This window comes from Ranitomeya imitator, chromosome 7 (assembly GCF_032444005.1).
Source record: "Ranitomeya imitator isolate aRanImi1 chromosome 7, aRanImi1.pri, whole genome shotgun sequence".
NCBI classification, from domain to species: Eukaryota; Metazoa; Chordata; class Amphibia; order Anura; family Dendrobatidae; genus Ranitomeya; species Ranitomeya imitator.
In genome coordinates, this window is record NC_091288.1 from 141,241,369 (window position 1) to 141,262,551 (window position 21,183).

Here is a 21,183-nt window from a genome sequence, read left to right on the forward strand (position 1 = left end):
CCTTATACAGAAGACATTCTTCATCTCACAATTGCACTATCAGTAAAGACGTAGCCAAGGTAAATTTGAGGTTTCATGCAAGTGAAAATCCCATTTTTAAGATAGGAAGTTTCTTTTTGAGATGATGAAAACAAGGCACTGCTGAGATTCGAACTCAGGATCTCCTGTTTACTAGACAGGCGCTTTAACCAACTAAGCCACAGCACCACAAGCTGGAAAGCCTATGAAATGCAATAGAATCTGGATCGATGACAAGGCCTTGGGTTTTGAAGTTCCATAATTGAATGATCCATCTTCTAGCACAGCTTCAACTTGGTACTTGTTTTTCTTCCAAGTTATGACACAGAATAGGCAGATTGAAGGAATGCCACAGCAGGGCCAAAAGAGTTTGCCCCAATCTAACTGTAAAGAATAGACACTGTAATATCTTCAATGAAAACACACTGACCCGTAAAAATAATCATTACATCTTTTCTCCTTAGCGCATGTGCGCCATGTAGACGAGGTGGCCGAGTGGTTAAGGCGATGGACTGCTAATCCATTGTGCTCTGCATGCATGGGTTCGAATCCCATCCTCGTCGGTTTATTCTGCTTGTTTCATGTTGTATTGTTTTCATTTCTAGCCAAAGCGGTAGATACGTCAAGCTTGAAAGTTTATCTTCCTTTTTAAGAAAGCTGCTATCAAACTTTGCAGAGTTAGAAGTGTAAATCCACTGGTTTTATTTTGAAATGCTTGATGCCATCCTTTATTCTCTAAAGAAAGTTATATCGTCTAATTCCTTTTTAAGCGTTTCGACAGCAGAGATTTTTTTTCTCTCAACTGCACTATGTTTTGACTGTGGTAAAGACTTGTTTAATGTCATACAAGAACAAAAGTCCACCTTTTTTTTGCTAAAATGACCCAAACTGAGATGAAGAAAGAAAACCACTGCTGACGTTCGAAATCAAGATTTTCTGTTTACTAAACAGGCACTTAGACCAACTAAGCCAAAGGACAAAAAGGTGTGATACTTTAGAAAGCCTGCTTAGCGAGTCAGATGCATAAAGAGGAGGAATTTCAAAATAAAATCCACTGGTTTTAAGTTGTCATGCTTGATGCCATCTTTCTTCCTTTTTGGCCCTTATACAGAAGACATTCTTCATCTCACAATTGCACTATCAGTAAAGACGTAGCCAAGGTAAATTTGAGGTTTCATGCAAGTGAAAATCCCATTTTTAAGATAGGAAGTTTCTTTTTGAGATGATGAAAACAAGGCACTGCTGAGATTCGAACTCAGGATCTCCTGTTTACTAGACAGGCGCTTTAACCAACTAAGCCACAGCACCACAAGCTGAAAAGCCTATGAAATGCAATAGAATCTGGATCGATGACAAGGCCTTGGGTTTTGAAGTTCCATAATTGAATGATCCATCTTCTAGCACAGCTTCAACTTGGTACTTGTTTTTCTTCCAAGTTATGACACAGAATAGGCAGATTGAAGGAATGCCACAGCAGGGCCAAAAGAGTTTGCCCCAATCTAACTGTAAAGAATAGACACTGTAATATCATCAATGAAAACACACTGACCCGTAAAAATAATCATTACATCTTTTCTCCTTAGCGCATGTGCGCCATGTAGACGAGGTGGCCGAGTGGTTAAGGCGATGGACTGCTAATCCATTGTGCTCTGCATGCATGGGTTCGAATCCCATCCTCGTCGGTTTATTCTGCTTGTTTCATGTTGTATTGTTTTCATTTCTAGCCAAAGCGGTAGATACGTCAAGCTTGAAAGTTTATCTTCCTTTTTAAGAAAGCTGCTATCAAACTTTGCAGAGTTAGAAGTGTAAATCCACTGGTTTTATTTTGAAATGCTTGATGCCATCCTTTATTCTCTAAAGAAAGTTATATCGTCTAATTCCTTTTTAAGCGTTTCGACAGCAGAGATTTTTTTTCTCTCAACTGCACTATGTTTTGACTGTGGTAAAGACTTGTTTAATGTCATACAAGAACAAAAGTCCACCTTTTTTTTGCTAAAATGACCCAAACTGAGATGAAGAAAGAAAACCACTGCTGACGTTCGAAATCAAGATTTTCTGTTTACTAAACAGGCACTTAGACCAACTAAGCCAAAGGACAAAAAGGTGTGATACTTTAGAAAGCCTGCTTAGCGAGTCAGATGCATAAAGAGGAGGAATTTCAAAATAAAATCCACTGGTTTTAAGTTGTCATGCTTGATGCCATCTTTCTTCCTTTTTGGCCCTTATACAGAAGACATTCTTCATCTCACAATTGCACTATCAGTAAAGACGTAACCAAGGTAAATTTGAGGTTTCATGCAAGTGAAAATCCCATTTTTAAGATAGGAAGTTTCTTTTTGAGATGATGAAAACAAGGCACGGCTGAGATTCAAACTCAGGATCTCCTGTTTACTAGACAGGCGCTTTAACCAACTAAGCCACAGCACCACAAGCTGGAAAGCCTATGAAATGCAATAGAATCTGGATCGATGACAAGGCCTTGGGTTTTGAAGTTCCATAATTGAATGATCCATCTTCTAGCACAGCTTCAACTTGGTACTTGTTTTTCTTCCAAGTTATGACACAGAATAGGCAGATTGAAGGAATGCCACAGCAGGGCCAAAAGAGTTTGCCCCAATCTAACTGTAAAGAATAGACACTGTAATATCTTCAATGAAAACACACTGACCCGTAAAAATAATCATTACATCTTTTCTCCTTAGCGCATGTGCGCCATGTAGACGAGGTGGCCGAGTGGTTAAGGCGATGGACTGCTAATCCATTGTGCTCTGCATGCATGGGTTCTAATCCCATCCTCGTCGGTTTATTCTGCTTGTTTCATGTTGTATTGTTTTCATTTCTAGCCAAAGCGGTAGATACGTCAAGCTTGAAAGTTTATCTTCCTTTTTAAGAAAGCTGCTATCAAACTTTGCAGAGTTAGAAGTGTAAATCCACTGGTTTTATTTTGAAATGCTTGATGCCATCCTTTATTCTCTAAAGAAAGTTATATCGTCTAATTCCTTTTTAAGCGTTTCGACAGCAGAGATTTTTTTTCTCTCAACTGCACTATGTTTTGACTGTGGTAAAGACTTGTTTAATGTCATACAAGAACAAAAGTCCACCTTTTTTTTGCTAAAATGACCCAAACTGAGATGAAGAAAGAAAACCACTGCTGACGTTCGAAATCAAGATTTTCTGTTTACTAAACAGGCACTTAGACCAACTAAGCCAAAAGACAAAAAGGTGTGATACTTTAGAAAGCCTGCTTAGCGAGTCAGATGCATAAAGAGGAGGAATTTCAAAATAAAATCCACTGGTTTTAAGTTGTCATGCTTGATGCCATCTTTCTTCCTTTTTGGCCCTTATACAGAAGACATTCTTCATCTCACAATTGCACTATCAGTAAAGACGTAGCCAAGGTAAATTTGAGGTTTCATGCAAGTGAAAATCCCATTTTTAAGATAGGAAGTTTCTTTTTGAGATGATGAAAACAAGGCACTGCTGAGATTCGAACTCAGGATCTCCTGTTTACTAGACAGGCGCTTTAACCAACTAAGCCACAGCACCACAAGCTGGAAAGCCTATGAAATGCAATAGAATCTGGATCGATGACAAGGCCTTGGGTTTTGAAGTTCCATAATTGAATGATCCATCTTCTAGCACAGCTTCAACTTGGTACTTGTTTTTCTTCCAAGTTATGACACAGAATAGGCAGATTGAAGGAATGCCACAGCAGGGCCAAAAGAGTTTGCCCCAATCTAACTGTAAAGAATAGACACTGTAATATCTTCAATGAAAACACACTGACCCGTAAAAATAATCATTACATCTTTTCTCCTTAGCGCATGTGCGCCATGTAGACGAGGTGGCCGAGTGGTTAAGGCGATGGACTGCTAATCCATTGTGCTCTGCATGCATGGGTTCGAATCCCATCCTCGTCGGTTTATTCTGCTTGTTTCATGTTGTATTGTTTTCATTTCTAGCCAAAGCGGTAGATACGTCAAGCTTGAAAGTTTATCTTCCTTTTTAAGAAAGCTGCTATCAAACTTTGCAGAGTTAGAAGTGTAAATCCACTGGTTTTATTTTGAAATGCTTGATGCCATCCTTTATTCTCTAAAGAAAGTTATATCGTCTAATTCCTTTTTAAGCGTTTCGACAGCAGAGATTTTTTTTCTCTCAACTGCACTATGTTTTGACTGTGGTAAAGACTTGTTTAATGTCATACAAGAACAAAAGTCCACCTTTTTTTTGCTAAAATGACCCAAACTGAGATGAAGAAAGAAAACCACTGCTGACGTTCGAAATCAAGATTTTCTGTTTACTAAACAGGCACTTAGACCAACTAAGCCAAAGGACAAAAAGGTGTGATACTTTAGAAAGCCTGCTTAGCGAGTCAGATGCATAAAGAGGAGGAATTTCAAAATAAAATCCACTGGTTTTAAGTTGTCATGCTTGATGCCATCTTTCTTCATTTTTGGCCCTTTTACAGAAGACATTCTTCATCTCACAATTGCACTATCAGTAAAGACGTAGCCAAGGTAAATTTGAGGTTTCATGCAAGTGAAAATCCCATTTTTAAGATAGGAAGTTTCTTTTTGAGATGATGAAAACAAGGCACTGCTGAGATTCGAACTCAGGATCTCCTGTTTACTAGACAGGCGCTTTAACCAACTAAGCCACAGCACCACAAGCTGGAAAGCCTATGAAATGCAATAGAATCTGGATCGATGACAAGGCCTTGGGTTTTGAAGTTCCATAATTGAATGATCCATCTTCTAGCACAGCTTCAACTTGGTACTTGTTTTTCTTCCAAGTTATGACACAGAATAGGCAGATTGAAGGAATGCCACAGCAGGGCCAAAAGAGTTTGCCCCAATCTAACTGTAAAGAATAGACACTGTAATATCTTCAATGAAAACACACTGACCCGTAAAAATAATCATTACATCTTTTCTCCTTAGCGCATGTGCGCCATGTAGACGAGGTGGCCGAGTGGTTAAGGCGATGGACTGCTAATCCATTGTGCTCTGCATGCATGGGTTCTAATCCCATCCTCGTCGGTTTATTCTGCTTGTTTCATGTTGTATTGTTTTCATTTCTAGCCAAAGCGGTAGATACGTCAAGCTTGAAAGTTTATCTTCCTTTTTAAGAAAGCTGCTATCAAACTTTGCAGAGTTAGAAGTGTAAATCCACTGGTTTTATTTTGAAATGCTTGATGCCATCCTTTATTCTCTAAAGAAAGTTATATCGTCTAATTCCTTTTTAAGCGTTTCGACAGCAGAGATTTTTTTTCTCTCAACTGCACTATGTTTTGACTGTGGTAAAGACTTGTTTAATGTCATACAAGAACAAAAGTCCACCTTTTTTTTGCTAAAATGACCCAAACTGAGATGAAGAAAGAAAACCACTGCTGACGTTCGAAATCAAGATTTTCTGTTTACTAAACAGGCACTTAGACCAACTAAGCCAAAAGACAAAAAGGTGTGATACTTTAGAAAGCCTGCTTAGCGAGTCAGATGCATAAAGAGGAGGAATTTCAAAATAAAATCCACTGGTTTTAAGTTGTCATGCTTGATGCCATCTTTCTTCCTTTTTGGCCCTTATACAGAAGACATTCTTCATCTCACAATTGCACTATCAGTAAAGACGTAGCCAAGGTAAATTTGAGGTTTCATGCAAGTGAAAATCCCATTTTTAAGATAGGAAGTTTCTTTTTGAGATGATGAAAACAAGGCACTGCTGAGATTCGAACTCAGGATCTCCTGTTTACTAGACAGGCGCTTTAACCAACTAAGCCACAGCACCACAAGCTGGAAAGCCTATGAAATGCAATAGAATCTGGATCGATGACAAGGCCTTGGGTTTTGAAGTTCCATAATTGAATGATCCATCTTCTAGCACAGCTTCAACTTGGTACTTGTTTTTCTTCCAAGTTATGACACAGAATAGGCAGATTGAAGGAATGCCACAGCAGGGCCAAAAGAGTTTGCCCCAATCTAACTGTAAAGAATAGACACTGTAATATCTTCAATGAAAACACACTGACCCGTAAAAATAATCATTACATCTTTTCTCCTTAGCGCATGTGCGCCATGTAGACGAGGTGGCCGAGTGGTTAAGGCGATGGACTGCTAATCCATTGTGCTCTGCATGCATGGGTTCGAATCCCATCCTCGTCGGTTTATTCTGCTTGTTTCATGTTGTATTGTTTTCATTTCTAGCCAAAGCGGTAGATACGTCAAGCTTGAAAGTTTATCTTCCTTTTTAAGAAAGCTGCTATCAAACTTTGCAGAGTTAGAAGTGTAAATCCACTGGTTTTATTTTGAAATGCTTGATGCCATCCTTTATTCTCTAAAGAAAGTTATATCGTCTAATTCCTTTTTAAGCGTTTCGACAGCAGAGATTTTTTTTCTCTCAACTGCACTATGTTTTGACTGTGGTAAAGACTTGTTTAATGTCATACAAGAACAAAAGTCCACCTTTTTTTTGCTAAAATGACCCAAACTGAGATGAAGAAAGAAAACCACTGCTGACGTTCGAAATCAAGATTTTCTGTTTACTAAACAGGCACTTAGACCAACTAAGCCAAAGGACAAAAAGGTGTGATACTTTAGAAAGCCTGCTTAGCGAGTCAGATGCATAAAGAGGAGGAATTTCAAAATAAAATCCACTGGTTTTAAGTTGTCATGCTTGATGCCATCTTTCTTCCTTTTTGGCCCTTATACAGAAGACATTCTTCATCTCACAATTGCACTATCAGTAAAGACGTAGCCAAGGTAAATTTGAGGTTTCATGCAAGTGAAAATCCCATTTTTAAGATAGGAAGTTTCTTTTTGAGATGATGAAAACAAGGCACTGCTGAGATTCGAACTCAGGATCTCCTGTTTACTAGACAGGCGCTTTAACCAACTAAGCCACAGCACCACAAGCTGGAAAGCCTATGAAATGCAATAGAATCTGGATCGATGACAAGGCCTTGGGTTTTGAAGTTCCATAATTGAATGATCCATCTTCTAGCACAGCTTCAACTTGGTACTTGTTTTTCTTCCAAGTTATGACACAGAATAGGCAGATTGAAGGAATGCCACAGCAGGGCCAAAAGAGTTTGCCCCAATCTAACTGTAAAGAATAGACACTGTAATATCTTCAATGAAAACACACTGACCCGTAAAAATAATCATTACATCTTTTCTCCTTAGCGCATGTGCGCCATGTAGACGAGGTGGCCGAGTGGTTAAGGCGATGGACTGCTAATCCATTGTGCTCTGCATGCATGGGTTCGAATCCCATCCTCGTCGGTTTATTCTGCTTGTTTCATGTTGTATTGTTTTCATTTCTAGCCAAAGCGGTAGATACGTCAAGCTTGAAAGTTTATCTTCCTTTTTAAGAAAGCTGCTATCAAACTTTGCAGAGTTAGAAGTGTAAATCCACTGGTTTTATTTTGAAATGCTTGATGCCATCCTTTATTCTCTAAAGAAAGTTATATCGTCTAATTCCTTTTTAAGCGTTTCGACAGCAGAGATTTTTTTTCTCTCAACTGCACTATGTTTTGACTGTGGTAAAGACTTGTTTAATGTCATACAAGAACAAAAGTCCACCTTTTTTTTGCTAAAATGACCCAAACTGAGATGAAGAAAGAAAACCACTGCTGACGTTCGAAATCAAGATTTTCTGTTTACTAAACAGGCACTTAGACCAACTAAGCCAAAAGACAAAAAGGTGTGATACTTTAGAAAGCCTGCTTAGCGAGTCAGATGCATAAAGAGGAGGAATTTCAAAATAAAATCCACTGGTTTTAAGTTGTCATGCTTGATGCCATCTTTCTTCCTTTTTGGCCCTTATACAGAAGACATTCTTCATCTCACAATTGCACTATCAGTAAAGACGTAGCCAAGGTAAATTTGAGGTTTCATGCAAGTGAAAATCCCATTTTTAAGATAGGAAGTTTCTTTTTGAGATGATGAAAACAAGGCACTGCTGAGATTCGAACTCAGGATCTCCTGTTTACTAGACAGGCGCTTTAACCAACTAAGCCACAGCACCACAAGCTGGAAAGCCTATGAAATGCAATAGAATCTGGATCGATGACAAGGCCTTGGGTTTTGAAGTTCCATAATTGAATGATCCATCTTCTAGCACAGCTTCAACTTGGTACTTGTTTTTCTTCCAAGTTATGACACAGAATAGGCAGATTGAAGGAATGCCACAGCAGGGCCAAAAGAGTTTGCCCCAATCTAACTGTAAAGAATAGACACTGTAATATCTTCAATGAAAACACACTGACCCGTAAAAATAATCATTACATCTTTTCTCCTTAGCGCATGTGCGCCATGTAGACGAGGTGGCCGAGTGGTTAAGGCGATGGACTGCTAATCCATTGTGCTCTGCATGCATGGGTTCGAATCCCATCCTCGTCGGTTTATTCTGCTTGTTTCATGTTGTATTGTTTTCATTTCTAGCCAAAGCGGTAGATACGTCAAGCTTGAAAGTTTATCTTCCTTTTTAAGAAAGCTGCTATCAAACTTTGCAGAGTTAGAAGTGTAAATCCACTGGTTTTATTTTGAAATGCTTGATGCCATCCTTTATTCTCTAAAGAAAGTTATATCGTCTAATTCCTTTTTAAGCGTTTCGACAGCAGAGATTTTTTTTCTCTCAACTGCACTATGTTTTGACTGTGGTAAAGACTTGTTTAATGTCATACAAGAACAAAAGTCCACCTTTTTTTTGCTAAAATGACCCAAACTGAGATGAAGAAAGAAAACCACTGCTGACGTTCGAAATCAAGATTTTCTGTTTACTAAACAGGCACTTAGACCAACTAAGCCAAAGGACAAAAAGGTGTGATACTTTAGAAAGCCTGCTTAGCGAGTCAGATGCATAAAGAGGAGGAATTTCAAAATAAAATCCACTGGTTTTAAGTTGTCATGCTTGATGCCATCTTTCTTCCTTTTTGGCCCTTATACAGAAGACATTCTTCATCTCACAATTGCACTATCAGTAAAGACGTAGCCAAGGTAAATTTGAGGTTTCATGCAAGTGAAAATCCCATTTTTAAGATAGGAAGTTTCTTTTTGAGATGATGAAAACAAGGCACTGCTGAGATTCGAACTCAGGATCTCCTGTTTACTAGACAGGCGCTTTAACCAACTAAGCCACAGCACCACAAGCTGGAAAGCCTATGAAATGCAATAGAATCTGGATCGATGACAAGGCCTTGGGTTTTGAAGTTCCATAATTGAATGATCCATCTTCTAGCACAGCTTCAACTTGGTACTTGTTTTTCTTCCAAGTTATGACACAGAATAGGCAGATTGAAGGAATGCCACAGCAGGGCCAAAAGAGTTTGCCCCAATCTAACTGTAAAGAATAGACACTGTAATATCTTCAATGAAAACACACTGACCCGTAAAAATAATCATTACATCTTTTCTCCTTAGCGCATGTGCGCCATGTAGACGAGGTGGCCGAGTGGTTAAGGCGATGGACTGCTAATCCATTGTGCTCTGCATGCATGGGTTCGAATCCCATCCTCGTCGGTTTATTCTGCTTGTTTCATGTTGTATTGTTTTCATTTCTAGCCAAAGCGGTAGATACGTCAAGCTTGAAAGTTTATCTTCCTTTTTAAGAAAGCTGCTATCAAACTTTGCAGAGTTAGAAGTGTAAATCCACTGGTTTTATTTTGAAATGCTTGATGCCATCCTTTATTCTCTAAAGAAAGTTATATCGTCTAATTCCTTTTTAAGCGTTTCGACAGCAGAGATTTTTTTTCTCTCAACTGCACTATGTTTTGACTGTGGTAAAGACTTGTTTAATGTCATAGAAGAACAAAAGTCCACCTTTTTTTTGCTAAAATGACCCAAACTGAGATGAAGAAAGAAAACCACTGCTGACGTTCGAAATCAAGATTTTCTGTTTACTAAACAGGCACTTAGACCAACTAAGCCAAAGGACAAAAAGGTGTGATACTTTAGAAAGCCTGCTTAGCGAGTCAGATGCATAAAGAGGAGGAATTTCAAAATAAAATCCACTGGTTTTAAGTTGTCATGCTTGATGCCATCTTTCTTCATTTTTGGCCCTTTTACAGAAGACATTCTTCATCTCACAATTGCACTATCAGTAAAGACGTAGCCAAGGTAAATTTGAGGTTTCATGCAAGTGAAAATCCCATTTTTAAGATAGGAAGTTTCTTTTTGAGATGATGAAAACAAGGCACTGCTGAGATTCGAACTCAGGATCTCCTGTTTACTAGACAGGCGCTTTAACCAACTAAGCCACAGCACCACAAGCTGGAAAGCCTATGAAATGCAATAGAATCTGGATCGATGACAAGGCCTTGGGTTTTGAAGTTCCATAATTGAATGATCCATCTTCTAGCACAGCTTCAACTTGGTACTTGTTTTTCTTCCAAGTTATGACACAGAATAGGCAGATTGAAGGAATGCCACAGCAGGGCCAAAAGAGTTTGCCCCAATCTAACTGTAAAGAATAGACACTGTAATATCTTCAATGAAAACACACTGACCCGTAAAAATAATCATTACATCTTTTCTCCTTAGCGCATGTGCGCCATGTAGACGAGGTGGCCGAGTGGTTAAGGCGATGGACTGCTAATCCATTGTGCTCTGCATGCATGGGTTCTAATCCCATCCTCGTCGGTTTATTCTGCTTGTTTCATGTTGTATTGTTTTCATTTCTAGCCAAAGCGGTAGATACGTCAAGCTTGAAAGTTTATCTTCCTTTTTAAGAAAGCTGCTATCAAACTTTGCAGAGTTAGAAGTGTAAATCCACTGGTTTTATTTTGAAATGCTTGATGCCATCCTTTATTCTCTAAAGAAAGTTATATCGTCTAATTCCTTTTTAAGCGTTTCGACAGCAGAGATTTTTTTTCTCTCAACTGCACTATGTTTTGACTGTGGTAAAGACTTGTTTAATGTCATACAAGAACAAAAGTCCACCTTTTTTTTGCTAAAATGACCCAAACTGAGATGAAGAAAGAAAACCACTGCTGACGTTCGAAATCAAGATTTTCTGTTTACTAAACAGGCACTTAGACCAACTAAGCCAAAAGACAAAAAGGTGTGATACTTTAGAAAGCCTGCTTAGCGAGTCAGATGCATAAAGAGGAGGAATTTCAAAATAAAATCCACTGGTTTTAAGTTGTCATGCTTGATGCCATCTTTCTTCCTTTTTGGCCCTTATACAGAAGACATTCTTCATCTCACAATTGCACTATCAGTAAAGACGTAGCCAAGGTAAATTTGAGGTTTCATGCAAGTGAAAATCCCATTTTTAAGATAGGAAGTTTCTTTTTGAGATGATGAAAACAAGGCACTGCTGAGATTCGAACTCAGGATCTCCTGTTTACTAGACAGGCGCTTTAACCAACTAAGCCACAGCACCACAAGCTGGAAAGCCTATGAAATGCAATAGAATCTGGATCGATGACAAGGCCTTGGGTTTTGAAGTTCCATAATTGAATGATCCATCTTCTAGCACAGCTTCAACTTGGTACTTGTTTTTCTTCCAAGTTATGACACAGAATAGGCAGATTGAAGGAATGCCACAGCAGGGCCAAAAGAGTTTGCCCCAATCTAACTGTAAAGAATAGACACTGTAATATCTTCAATGAAAACACACTGACCCGTAAAAATAATCATTACATCTTTTCTCCTTAGCGCATGTGCGCCATGTAGACGAGGTGGCCGAGTGGTTAAGGCGATGGACTGCTAATCCATTGTGCTCTGCATGCATGGGTTCGAATCCCATCCTCGTCGGTTTATTCTGCTTGTTTCATGTTGTATTGTTTTCATTTCTAGCCAAAGCGGTAGATACGTCAAGCTTGAAAGTTTATCTTCCTTTTTAAGAAAGCTGCTATCAAACTTTGCAGAGTTAGAAGTGTAAATCCACTGGTTTTATTTTGAAATGCTTGATGCCATCCTTTATTCTCTAAAGAAAGTTATATCGTCTAATTCCTTTTTAAGCGTTTCGACAGCAGAGATTTTTTTTCTCTCAACTGCACTATGTTTTGACTGTGGTAAAGACTTGTTTAATGTCATACAAGAACAAAAGTCCACCTTTTTTTTGCTAAAATGACCCAAACTGAGATGAAGAAAGAAAACCACTGCTGACGTTCGAAATCAAGATTTTCTGTTTACTAAACAGGCACTTAGACCAACTAAGCCAAAGGACAAAAAGGTGTGATACTTTAGAAAGCCTGCTTAGCGAGTCAGATGCATAAAGAGGAGGAATTTCAAAATAAAATCCACTGGTTTTAAGTTGTCATGCTTGATGCCATCTTTCTTCCTTTTTGGCCCTTATACAGAAGACATTCTTCATCTCACAATTGCACTATCAGTAAAGACGTAGCCAAGGTAAATTTGAGGTTTCATGCAAGTGAAAATCCCATTTTTAAGATAGGAAGTTTCTTTTTGAGATGATGAAAACAAGGCACTGCTGAGATTCGAACTCAGGATCTCCTGTTTACTAGACAGGCGCTTTAACCAACTAAGCCACAGCACCACAAGCTGGAAAGCCTATGAAATGCAATAGAATCTGGATCGATGACAAGGCCTTGGGTTTTGAAGTTCCATAATTGAATGATCCATCTTCTAGCACAGCTTCAACTTGGTACTTGTTTTTCTTCCAAGTTATGACACAGAATAGGCAGATTGAAGGAATGCCACAGCAGGGCCAAAAGAGTTTGCCCCAATCTAACTGTAAAGAATAGACACTGTAATATCTTCAATGAAAACACACTGACCCGTAAAAATAATCATTACATCTTTTCTCCTTAGCGCATGTGCGCCATGTAGACGAGGTGGCCGAGTGGTTAAGGCGATGGACTGCTAATCCATTGTGCTCTGCATGCATGGGTTCTAATCCCATCCTCGTCGGTTTATTCTGCTTGTTTCATGTTGTATTGTTTTCATTTCTAGCCAAAGCGGTAGATACGTCAAGCTTGAAAGTTTATCTTCCTTTTTAAGAAAGCTGCTATCAAACTTTGCAGAGTTAGAAGTGTAAATCCACTGGTTTTATTTTGAAATGCTTGATGCCATCCTTTATTCTCTAAAGAAAGTTATATCGTCTAATTCCTTTTTAAGCGTTTCGACAGCAGAGATTTTTTTTCTCTCAACTGCACTATGTTTTGACTGTGGTAAAGACTTGTTTAATGTCATACAAGAACAAAAGTCCACCTTTTTTTTGCTAAAATGACCCAAACTGAGATGAAGAAAGAAAACCACTGCTGACGTTCGAAATCAAGATTTTCTGTTTACTAAACAGGCACTTAGACCAACTAAGCCAAAGGACAAAAAGGTGTGATACTTTAGAAAGCCTGCTTAGCGAGTCAGATGCATAAAGAGGAGGAATTTCAAAATAAAATCCACTGGTTTTAAGTTGTCATGCTTGATGCCATCTTTCTTCATTTTTGGCCCTTTTACAGAAGACATTCTTCATCTCACAATTGCACTATCAGTAAAGACGTAGCCAAGGTAAATTTGAGGTTTCATGCAAGTGAAAATCCCATTTTTAAGATAGGAAGTTTCTTTTTGAGATGATGAAAACAAGGCACTGCTGAGATTCGAACTCAGGATCTCCTGTTTACTAGACAGGCGCTTTAACCAACTAAGCCACAGCACCACAAGCTGGAAAGCCTATGAAATGCAATAGAATCTGGATCGATGACAAGGCCTTGGGTTTTGAAGTTCCATAATTGAATGATCCATCTTCTAGCACAGCTTCAACTTGGTACTTGTTTTTCTTCCAAGTTATGACACAGAATAGGCAGATTGAAGGAATGCCACAGCAGGGCCAAAAGAGTTTGCCCCAATCTAACTGTAAAGAATAGACACTGTAATATCTTCAATGAAAACACACTGACCCGTAAAAATAATCATTACATCTTTTCTCCTTAGCGCATGTGCGCCATGTAGACGAGGTGGCCGAGTGGTTAAGGCGATGGACTGCTAATCCATTGTGCTCTGCATGCATGGGTTCTAATCCCATCCTCGTCGGTTTATTCTGCTTGTTTCATGTTGTATTGTTTTCATTTCTAGCCAAAGCGGTAGATACGTCAAGCTTGAAAGTTTATCTTCCTTTTTAAGAAAGCTGCTATCAAACTTTGCAGAGTTAGAAGTGTAAATCCACTGGTTTTATTTTGAAATGCTTGATGCCATCCTTTATTCTCTAAAGAAAGTTATATCGTCTAATTCCTTTTTAAGCGTTTCGACAGCAGAGATTTTTTTTCTCTCAACTGCACTATGTTTTGACTGTGGTAAAGACTTGTTTAATGTCATACAAGAACAAAAGTCCACCTTTTTTTTGCTAAAATGACCCAAACTGAGATGAAGAAAGAAAACCACTGCTGACGTTCGAAATCAAGATTTTCTGTTTACTAAACAGGCACTTAGACCAACTAAGCCAAAAGACAAAAAGGTGTGATACTTTAGAAAGCCTGCTTAGCGAGTCAGATGCATAAAGAGGAGGAATTTCAAAATAAAATCCACTGGTTTTAAGTTGTCATGCTTGATGCCATCTTTCTTCCTTTTTGGCCCTTATACAGAAGACATTCTTCATCTCACAATTGCACTATCAGTAAAGACGTAGCCAAGGTAAATTTGAGGTTTCATGCAAGTGAAAATCCCATTTTTAAGATAGGAAGTTTCTTTTTGAGATGATGAAAACAAGGCACTGCTGAGATTCGAACTCAGGATCTCCTGTTTACTAGACAGGCGCTTTAACCAACTAAGCCACAGCACCACAAGCTGGAAAGCCTATGAAATGCAATAGAATCTGGATCGATGACAAGGCCTTGGGTTTTGAAGTTCCATAATTGAATGATCCATCTTCTAGCACAGCTTCAACTTGGTACTTGTTTTTCTTCCAAGTTATGACACAGAATAGGCAGATTGAAGGAATGCCACAGCAGGGCCAAAAGAGTTTGCCCCAATCTAACTGTAAAGAATAGACACTGTAATATCTTCAATGAAAACACACTGACCCGTAAAAATAATCATTACATCTTTTCTCCTTAGCGCATGTGCGCCATGTAGACGAGGTGGCCGAGTGGTTAAGGCGATGGACTGCTAATCCATTGTGCTCTGCATGCATGGGTTCTAATCCCATCCTCGTCGGTTTATTCTGCTTGTTTCATGTTGTATTGTTTTCATTTCTAGCCAAAGCGGTAGATACGTCAAGCTTGAAAGTTTATCTTCCTTTTTAAGAAAGCTGCTATCAAACTTTGCAGAGTTAGAAGTGTAAATCCACTGGTTTTATTTTGAAATGCTTGATGCCATCCTTTATTCTCTAAAGAAAGTTATATCGTCTAATTCCTTTTTAAGCGTTTCGACAGCAGAGATTTTTTTTCTCTCAACTGCACTATGTTTTGACTGTGGTAAAGACTTGTTTAATGTCATACAAGAACAAAAGTCCACCTTTTTTTTGCTAAAATGACCCAAACTGAGATGAAGAAAGAAAACCACTGCTGACGTTCGAAATCAAGATTTTCTGTTTACTAAACAGGCACTTAGACCAACTAAGCCAAAGGACAAAAAGGTGTGATACTTTAGAAAGCCTGCTTAGCGAGTCAGATGCATAAAGAGGAGGAATTTCAAAATAAAATCCACTGGTTTTAAGTTGTCATGCTTGATGCCATCTTTCTTCATTTTTGGCCCTTTTACAGAAGACATTCTTCATCTCACAATTGCACTATCAGTAAAGACGTAGCCAAGGTAAATTTGAGGTTTCATGCAAGTGAAAATCCCATTTTTAAGATAGGAAGTTTCTTTTTGAGATGATGAAAACAAGGCACTGCTGAGATTCGAACTCAGGATCTCCTGTTTACTAGACAGGCGCTTTAACCAACTAAGCCACAGCACCACAAGCTGGAAAGCCTATGAAATGCAATAGAATCTGGATCGATGACAAGGCCTTGGGTTTTGAAGTTCCATAATTGAATGATCCATCTTCTAGCACAGCTTCAACTTGGTACTTGTTTTTCTTCCAAGTTATGACACAGAATAGGCAGATTGAAGGAATGCCACAGCAGGGCCAAAAGAGTTTGCCCCAATCTAACTGTAAAGAATAGACACTGTAATATCTTCAATGAAAACACACTGACCCGTAAAAATAATCATTACATCTTTTCTCCTTAGCGCATGTGCGCCATGTAGACGAGGTGGCCGAGTGGTTAAGGCGATGGACTGCTAATCCATTGTGCTCTGCATGCATGGGTTCTAATCCCATCCTCGTCGGTTTATTCTGCTTGTTTCATGTTGTATTGTTTTCATTTCTAGCCAAAGCGGTAGATACGTCAAGCTTGAAAGTTTATCTTCCTTTTTAAGAAAGCTGCTATCAAACTTTGCAGAGTTAGAAGTGTAAATCCACTGGTTTTATTTTGAAATGCTTGATGCCATCCTTTATTCTCTAAAGAAAGTTATATCGTCTAATTCCTTTTTAAGCGTTTCGACAGCAGAGATTTTTTTTCTCTCAACTGCACTATGTTTTGACTGTGGTAAAGACTTGTTTAATGTCATACAAGAACAAAAGTCCACCTTTTTTTTGCTAAAATGACCCAAACTGAGATGAAGAAAGAAAACCACTGCTGACGTTCGAAATCAAGATTTTCTGTTTACTAAACAGGCACTTAGACCAACTAAGCCAAAAGACAAAAAGGTGTGATACTTTAGAAAGCCTGCTTAGCGAGTCAGATGCATAAAGAGGAGGAATTTCAAAATAAAATCCACTGGTTTTAAGTTGTCATGCTTGATGCCATCTTTCTTCCTTTTTGGCCCTTATACAGAAGACATTCTTCATCTCACAATTGCACTATCAGTAAAGACGTAGCCAAGGTAAATTTGAGGTTTCATGCAAGTGAAAATCCCATTTTTAAGATAGGAAGTTTCTTTTTGAGATGATGAAAACAAGGCACTGCTGAGATTCGAACTCAGGATCTCCTGTTTACTAGACAGGCGCTTTAACCAACTAAGCCACAGCACCACAAGCTGGAAAGCCTATGAAATGCAATAGAATCTGGATCGATGACAAGGCCTTGGGTTTTGAAGTTCCATAATTGAATGATCCATCTTCTAGCACAGCTTCAACTTGGTACTTGTTTTTCTTCCAAGTTATGACACAGAATAGGCAGATTGAAGGAATGCCACAGCAGGGCCAAAAGAGTTTGCCCCAATCTAACTGTAAAGAATAGACACTGTAATATCTTCAATGAAAACACACTGACCCGTAAAAATAATCATTACATCTTTTCTCCTTAGCGCATGTGCGCCATGTAGACGAGGTGGCCGAGTGGTTAAGGCGATGGACTGCTAATCCATTGTGCTCTGCATGCATGGGTTCGAATCCCATCCTCGTCGGTTTATTCTGCTTGTTTCATGTTGTATTGTTTTCATTTCTAGCCAAAGCGGTAGATACGTCAAGCTTGAAAGTTTATCTTCCTTTTTAAGAAAGCTGCTATCAAACTTTGCAGAGTTAGAAGTGTAAATCCACTGGTTTTATTTTGAAATGCTTGATGCCATCCTTTATTCTCTAAAGAAAGTTATATCGTCTAATTCCTTTTTAAGCGTTTCGACAGCAGAGATTTTTTTTCTCTCAACTGCACTATGTTTTGACTGTGGTAAAGACTTGTTTAATGTCATACAAGAACAAAAGTCCACCTTTTTTTTGCTAAAATGACCCAAACTGAGATGAAGAAAGAAAACCACTGCTGACGTTCGAAATCAAGATTTTCTGTTTACTAAACAGGCACTTAGACCAACTAAGCCAAAGGACAAAAAGGTGTGATACTTTAGAAAGCCTGCTTAGCGAGTCAGATGCATAAAGAGGAGGAATTTCAAAATAAAATCCACTGGTTTTAAGTTGTCATGCTTGATGCCATCTTTCTTCATTTTTGGCCCTTTTACAGAAGACATTCTTCATCTCACAATTGCACTATCAGTAAAGACGTAGCCAAGGTAAATTTGAGGTTTCATGCAAGTGAAAATCCCATTTTTAAGATAGGAAGTTTCTTTTTGAGATGATGAAAACAAGGCACTGCTGAGATTCGAACTCAGGATCTCCTGTTTACTAGACAGGCGCTTTAACCAACTAAGCCACAGCACCACAAGCTGGAAAGCCTATGAAATGCAATAGAATCTGGATCGATGACAAGGCCTTGGGTTTTGAAGTTCCATAATTGAATGATCCATCTTCTAGCACAGCTTCAACTTGGTACTTGTTTTTCTTCCAAGTTATGACACAGAATAGGCAGATTGAAGGAATGCCACAGCAGGGCCAAAAGAGTTTGCCCCAATCTAACTGTAAAGAATAGACACTGTAATATCTTCAATGAAAACACACTGACCCGTAAAAATAATCATTACATCTTTTCTCCTTAGCGCATGTGCGCCATGTAGACGAGGTGGCCGAGTGGTTAAGGCGATGGACTGCTAATCCATTGTGCTCTGCATGCATGGGTTCTAATCCCATCCTCGTCGGTTTATTCTGCTTGTTTCATGTTGTATTGTTTTCATTTCTAGCCAAAGCGGTAGATACGTCAAGCTTGAAAGTTTATCTTCCTTTTTAAGAAAGCTGCTATCAAACTTTGCAGAGTTAGAAGTGTAAATCCACTGGTTTTATTTTGAAATGCTTGATGCCATCCTTTATTCTCTAAAGAAAGTTATATCGTCTAATTCCTTTTTAAGCGTTTCGACAGCAGAGATTTTTTTTCTCTCAACTGCACTATGTTTTGACTGTGGTAAAGACTTGTTTAATGTCATACAAGAACAAAAGTCCACCTTTTTTTTGCTAAAATGACCCAAACTGAGATGAAGAAAGAAAACCACTGCTGACGTTCGAAATCAAGATTTTCTGTTTACTAAACAGGCACTTAGACCAACTAAGCCAAAGGACAAAAAGGTGTGATACTTTAGAAAGCCTGCTTAGCGAGTCAGATGCATAAAGAGGAGGAATTTCAAAATAAAATCCACTGGTTTTAAGTTGTCATGCTTGATGCCATCTTTCTTCCTTTTTGGCCCTTATACAGAAGACATTCTTCATCTCACAATTGCACTATCAGTAAAGACGTAGCCAAGGTAAATTTGAGGTTTCATGCAAGTGAAAATCCCATTTTTAAGATAGGAAGTTTCTTTTTGAGATGATGAAAACAAGGCACTGCTGAGATTCGAACTCAGGATCTCCTGTTTACTAGACAGGCGCTTTAACCAACTAAGCCACAGCACCACAAGCTGGAAAGCCTATGAAATGCAATAGAATCTGGATCGATGACAAGGCCTTGGGTTTTGAAGTTCCATAATTGAATGATCCATCTTCTAGCACAGCTTCAACTTGGTACTTGTTTTTCTTCCAAGTTATGACACAGAATAGGCAGATTGAAGGAATGCCACAGCAGGGCCAAAAGAGTTTGCCCCAATCTAACTGTAAAGAATAGACACTGTAATATCTTCAATGAAAACACACTGACCCGTAAAAATAATCATTACATCTTTTCTCCTTAGCGCATGTGCGCCATGTAGACGAGGTGGCCGAGTGGTTAAGGCGATGGACTGCTAATCCATTGTGCTCTGCATGCATGGGTTCTAATCCCATCCTCGTCGGTTTATTCTGCTTGTTTCATGTTGTATTGTTTTCATTTCTAGCCAAAGCGGTAGATACGTCAAGCTTGAAAGTTTATCTTCCTTTTTAAGAAAGCTGCTATCAAACTTTGCAGAGTTAGAAGTGTAAATCCACTGGTTTTATTTTGAAATGCTTGATGCCATCCTTTATTCTCTAAAGAAAGTTATATCGTCTAATTCCTTTTTAAGCGTTTCGACAGCAGAGATTTTTTTTCTCTCAACTGCACTATGTTTTGACTGTGGTAAAGACTTGTTTAATGTCATACAAGAACAAAAGTCCACCTTTTTTTTGCTAAAATGACCCAAACTGAGATGAAGAAAGAAAACCACTGCTGACGTTCGAAATCAAGATTTTCTGTTTACTAAACAGGCACTTAGACCAACTAAGCCAAAAGACAAAAAGGTGTGATACTTTAGAAAGCCTGCTTAGCGAGTCAGATGCATAAAGAGGAGGAATTTCAAAATAAAATCCACTGGTTTTAAGTTGTCATGCTTGATGCCATCTTTCTTCCTTTTTGGCCCTTATACAGAAGACATTCTTCATCTCACAATTGCACTATCAGTAAAGACGTAGCCAAGGTAAATTTGAGGTTTCATGCAAGTGAAAATCCCATTTTTAAGATAGGAAGTTTCTTTTTGAGATGATGAAAACAAGGCACTGCTGAGATTCGAACTCAGGATCTCCTGTTTACTAGACAGGCGCTTTAACCAACTAAGCCACAGCACCACAAGCTGGAAAGCCTATGAAATGCAATAGAATCTGGATCGATGACAAGGCCTTGGGTTTTGAAGTTCCATAATTGAATGATCCATCTTCTAGCACAGCTTCAACTTGGTACTTGTTTTTCTTCCAAGTTATGACACAGAATAGGCAGATTGAAGGAATGCCACAGCAGGGCCAAAAGAGTTTGCCCCAATCTAACTGTAAAGAATAGACACTGTAATATCTTCAATGAAAACACACTGACCCGTAAAAATAATCATTACATCTTTTCTCCTTAGCGCATGTGCGCCATGTAGACGAGGTGGCCGAGTGGTTAAGGCGATGGACTGCTAATCCATTGTGCTCTGCATGCATGGGTTCGAATCCCATCCTCGTCGGTTTATTCTGCTTGTTTCATGTTGTATTGTTTTCATTTCTAGCCAAAGCGGTAGATACGTCAAGCTTGAAAGTTTATCTTCCTTTTTAAGAAAGCTGCTATCAAACTTTGCAGAGTTAGAAGTGTAAATCCACTGGTTTTATTTTGAAATGCTTGATGCCATCCTTTATTCTCTAAAGAAAGTTATATCGTCTAATTCCTTTTTAAGCGTTTCGACAGCAGAGATTTTTTTTCTCTCAACTGCACTATGTTTTGACTGTGGTAAAGACTTGTTTAATGTCATACAAGAACAAAAGTCCACCTTTTTTTTGGCTAAAATGACCCAAACTGAGATGAAGAAAGAAAACCACTGCTGACGTTCGAAATCAAGATTTTCTGTTTACTAAACAGGCACTTAGACCAACTAAGCCAAAGGACAAAAAGGTGTGATACTTTAGAAAGCCTGCTTAGCGAGTCAGATG

General features: G+C 38.7%; 24 non-coding genes across 24 annotated transcripts; 10 read left to right on the forward strand and 14 right to left on the reverse strand.

Annotated features, from left to right (window-relative positions):
• Nucleotides 1-133: 133 nt before the first annotated feature.
• TRNAT-AGU (transfer RNA threonine (anticodon AGU)) lies at nt 134-207 on the reverse strand. The gene has a single exon. It is a non-coding gene; the product is annotated as a tRNA-Thr (tRNA).
• A 292-nt stretch (nt 208-499) lies between these two features.
• TRNAS-GCU (transfer RNA serine (anticodon GCU)) lies at nt 500-581 on the forward strand. The gene has a single exon. It is a non-coding gene; the product is annotated as a tRNA-Ser (tRNA).
• Nucleotides 582-1,252: 671 nt separating this feature from the next.
• On the reverse strand, nt 1,253-1,326 carry TRNAT-AGU (transfer RNA threonine (anticodon AGU)). Its single transcript has one exon. It is a non-coding gene; the product is annotated as a tRNA-Thr (tRNA).
• A 292-nt stretch (nt 1,327-1,618) lies between these two features.
• On the forward strand, nt 1,619-1,700 carry TRNAS-GCU (transfer RNA serine (anticodon GCU)). Its single transcript has one exon. It is a non-coding gene; the product is annotated as a tRNA-Ser (tRNA).
• Nucleotides 1,701-3,490: 1,790 nt separating this feature from the next.
• TRNAT-AGU (transfer RNA threonine (anticodon AGU)) lies at nt 3,491-3,564 on the reverse strand. The gene has a single exon. It is a non-coding gene; the product is annotated as a tRNA-Thr (tRNA).
• Nucleotides 3,565-3,856: 292 nt separating this feature from the next.
• TRNAS-GCU (transfer RNA serine (anticodon GCU)) lies at nt 3,857-3,938 on the forward strand. Its single transcript has one exon. It is a non-coding gene; the product is annotated as a tRNA-Ser (tRNA).
• A 671-nt stretch (nt 3,939-4,609) lies between these two features.
• Nucleotides 4,610-4,683, reverse strand: TRNAT-AGU (transfer RNA threonine (anticodon AGU)). Its single transcript has one exon. It is a non-coding gene; the product is annotated as a tRNA-Thr (tRNA).
• A 1,045-nt stretch (nt 4,684-5,728) lies between these two features.
• Nucleotides 5,729-5,802, reverse strand: TRNAT-AGU (transfer RNA threonine (anticodon AGU)). The gene has a single exon. It is a non-coding gene; the product is annotated as a tRNA-Thr (tRNA).
• Nucleotides 5,803-6,094: 292 nt separating this feature from the next.
• On the forward strand, nt 6,095-6,176 carry TRNAS-GCU (transfer RNA serine (anticodon GCU)). The gene has a single exon. It is a non-coding gene; the product is annotated as a tRNA-Ser (tRNA).
• A 671-nt stretch (nt 6,177-6,847) lies between these two features.
• Nucleotides 6,848-6,921, reverse strand: TRNAT-AGU (transfer RNA threonine (anticodon AGU)). Its single transcript has one exon. It is a non-coding gene; the product is annotated as a tRNA-Thr (tRNA).
• A 292-nt stretch (nt 6,922-7,213) lies between these two features.
• TRNAS-GCU (transfer RNA serine (anticodon GCU)) lies at nt 7,214-7,295 on the forward strand. Its single transcript has one exon. It is a non-coding gene; the product is annotated as a tRNA-Ser (tRNA).
• Nucleotides 7,296-7,966: 671 nt separating this feature from the next.
• On the reverse strand, nt 7,967-8,040 carry TRNAT-AGU (transfer RNA threonine (anticodon AGU)). Its single transcript has one exon. It is a non-coding gene; the product is annotated as a tRNA-Thr (tRNA).
• A 292-nt stretch (nt 8,041-8,332) lies between these two features.
• On the forward strand, nt 8,333-8,414 carry TRNAS-GCU (transfer RNA serine (anticodon GCU)). Its single transcript has one exon. It is a non-coding gene; the product is annotated as a tRNA-Ser (tRNA).
• Nucleotides 8,415-9,085: 671 nt separating this feature from the next.
• TRNAT-AGU (transfer RNA threonine (anticodon AGU)) lies at nt 9,086-9,159 on the reverse strand. Its single transcript has one exon. It is a non-coding gene; the product is annotated as a tRNA-Thr (tRNA).
• A 292-nt stretch (nt 9,160-9,451) lies between these two features.
• On the forward strand, nt 9,452-9,533 carry TRNAS-GCU (transfer RNA serine (anticodon GCU)). Its single transcript has one exon. It is a non-coding gene; the product is annotated as a tRNA-Ser (tRNA).
• A 671-nt stretch (nt 9,534-10,204) lies between these two features.
• TRNAT-AGU (transfer RNA threonine (anticodon AGU)) lies at nt 10,205-10,278 on the reverse strand. Its single transcript has one exon. It is a non-coding gene; the product is annotated as a tRNA-Thr (tRNA).
• A 1,045-nt stretch (nt 10,279-11,323) lies between these two features.
• Nucleotides 11,324-11,397, reverse strand: TRNAT-AGU (transfer RNA threonine (anticodon AGU)). The gene has a single exon. It is a non-coding gene; the product is annotated as a tRNA-Thr (tRNA).
• Nucleotides 11,398-11,689: 292 nt separating this feature from the next.
• TRNAS-GCU (transfer RNA serine (anticodon GCU)) lies at nt 11,690-11,771 on the forward strand. Its single transcript has one exon. It is a non-coding gene; the product is annotated as a tRNA-Ser (tRNA).
• A 671-nt stretch (nt 11,772-12,442) lies between these two features.
• Nucleotides 12,443-12,516, reverse strand: TRNAT-AGU (transfer RNA threonine (anticodon AGU)). The gene has a single exon. It is a non-coding gene; the product is annotated as a tRNA-Thr (tRNA).
• Nucleotides 12,517-13,561: 1,045 nt separating this feature from the next.
• Nucleotides 13,562-13,635, reverse strand: TRNAT-AGU (transfer RNA threonine (anticodon AGU)). The gene has a single exon. It is a non-coding gene; the product is annotated as a tRNA-Thr (tRNA).
• A 1,045-nt stretch (nt 13,636-14,680) lies between these two features.
• Nucleotides 14,681-14,754, reverse strand: TRNAT-AGU (transfer RNA threonine (anticodon AGU)). The gene has a single exon. It is a non-coding gene; the product is annotated as a tRNA-Thr (tRNA).
• Nucleotides 14,755-15,799: 1,045 nt separating this feature from the next.
• Nucleotides 15,800-15,873, reverse strand: TRNAT-AGU (transfer RNA threonine (anticodon AGU)). Its single transcript has one exon. It is a non-coding gene; the product is annotated as a tRNA-Thr (tRNA).
• A 1,411-nt stretch (nt 15,874-17,284) lies between these two features.
• TRNAS-GCU (transfer RNA serine (anticodon GCU)) lies at nt 17,285-17,366 on the forward strand. Its single transcript has one exon. It is a non-coding gene; the product is annotated as a tRNA-Ser (tRNA).
• Nucleotides 17,367-20,641: 3,275 nt separating this feature from the next.
• Nucleotides 20,642-20,723, forward strand: TRNAS-GCU (transfer RNA serine (anticodon GCU)). Its single transcript has one exon. It is a non-coding gene; the product is annotated as a tRNA-Ser (tRNA).
• The last annotated feature ends 460 nt before the right edge of the window (nt 20,724-21,183 follow it).